Source organism: Centruroides sculpturatus, unplaced genomic scaffold, assembly GCF_000671375.1.
Source record: "Centruroides sculpturatus isolate CEXI.00-Female unplaced genomic scaffold, Cexi_2.0 scaffold1824, whole genome shotgun sequence".
Classification (NCBI taxonomy): Eukaryota; Metazoa; Arthropoda; class Arachnida; order Scorpiones; family Buthidae; genus Centruroides; species Centruroides sculpturatus.
The window spans coordinates 4,387-6,351 of NW_019386036.1; positions in this window are offsets into that span (position 1 = coordinate 4,387).

Below are 1,965 nucleotides of genomic sequence, written 5' to 3' on the forward strand. Positions count from 1 at the left end.
CGATGCCAAAGTTAGCGATGTCGCTCTTTATGTGGTCCGGAAAAACAGAGAGGATGTTATTATGACTATTACTGCTGTTGGAAACTTTGTCATTCATTTTGTTATAGATATTCCAGTTCAAAATAGCCATCCTGGCTTTGATATACACTGGAAGAAGGCCTGCAATGACAAGCAGGGCTGAAGTAGGAGCCGTTCTGTATGCTCTACAAATATGTAGAGCGGCAATCCTCTGTGCCTTTAGGAGTTTGCATTGAATGTGCACTGTTTGGGTGGCTGCTACCCAGATAGGTGCAGCATACAAAAGAATAGGCTCTATTTTATCCCACAGAGTAGATGGAAAGTAACTACAGTCTGTTCAAGGAAGGAATGAACTTTGGTATTAACCAATGAGCATCAGCCATCGATTGCTTAGTTGCAGCAAGTTACTTTTGGTTTCTTCTTTGTTTGTTAAACATATCACCATCATTACAAACAGTGTTATGAAAGCTTCACACAATGGCATTAGAATACGAGGAAGTTTGCTGTAGTAGTAGTTAAGTGCATCATTCTTCACAGCAAATGAATGGTATAAAAAATTATCACAATTAATTGAAAAGCTGTTCTGCCATCTAGTGAGAGAAAATAAAATAAAATTCACATATTCCTTGAAATATTAAGCAAAAAGTGTTGACATCTCTAGGAAATGTGCTGATTGGTTTAACTGAAACATCATCACATGTGCTCGCAAATCAATTCTTTCCATAGACAGACTGCAGGCATTGAGAAATCACTATAATTTCTATATATGTAATGCAAAGATGATGAAAATTATTTGACATGACCTTATTAGATATTAAATGGAAATATGGATGCATATGTTAAAATTCAATGTAGGGACCAACAAATTCATTTTCCTTAGATTGTGATGGGGATGGATGGCCATTTCTCTGTACCTCTGCAATTGAACCTGTGGTCATTTTAATTTTGAATGACAGTTCTTGACTATTTCTGGATAGATTTCAACATGATGTTCAATTAATGTACCAATAAAATATATTGAGTGAGTGAGTGATGTTCTTTTATCATATACCAGCATCTCTGCACAGTAACCACTGATTTCCACATCTCACAACATGCAGCAATCTGTGCTTTCTCCTGAACAGCCAAGCAATTAGCCATCTTTTTATCCACTGCACAAGCAGCCTCTCTAAGTCATTGCTCAAACCACTGATGTAGGAATTATAAAATTGCATTGATTGATGTACAAGAAGCATACATACATTTTTATTATGATTGCATTACTACTACAAAAAATATAGTGATTTCTCAATGCTTAGTTACTTTCCACCCACTCTGTAATTTTAAAATTTGAATTGTTTGGAAAATCTGTTTACTTGAACATATTTATACTTCTTAAAATAAGTGCATTATGAAGATGTACAGTACTTTGTTGAATTTTGTTGGTGAAGGAACATGGAACAATAGTTAATTTGTTTTTTAATTTGAACATCAGTTTTTATCCTGAGTTTTTAAATGTTCAATGTTCAAAATTGAATACCTCAAAACACATTCATTTGATTTTGCACATTTTTATATATTTTTACTCATACTTTTGTTCTACTGAATACTAAAGTGTGTTGAAAGTAACTTTTACTTTCCTGGCTGTTATATATAACAGGGAAAGTATGGTGATTATCGAAAAGTGACCCCTCCAAGATTTTTACATTTTTGTTCATAGGACACCTTGTCGAGAAATGCCAAAAAATTCAGGGGTTTTTTTTTTGTATGTATGAGGTGTGATTTTGTTTTCCCTGCTTAATAACTTCTGTGCTTTTTGTCAAAAATTTCTGAAATTTTGCAGAGAGGTTTGTTGATTAGTGGATTGATGGCATTAAATTTTGGTGGTTAAAGCTCAACGGGATAGGGGGATTGTGTGTATCTCCAGTAGGGTTGGACTTACTGACAATTTTACTGGTTATTAGGATT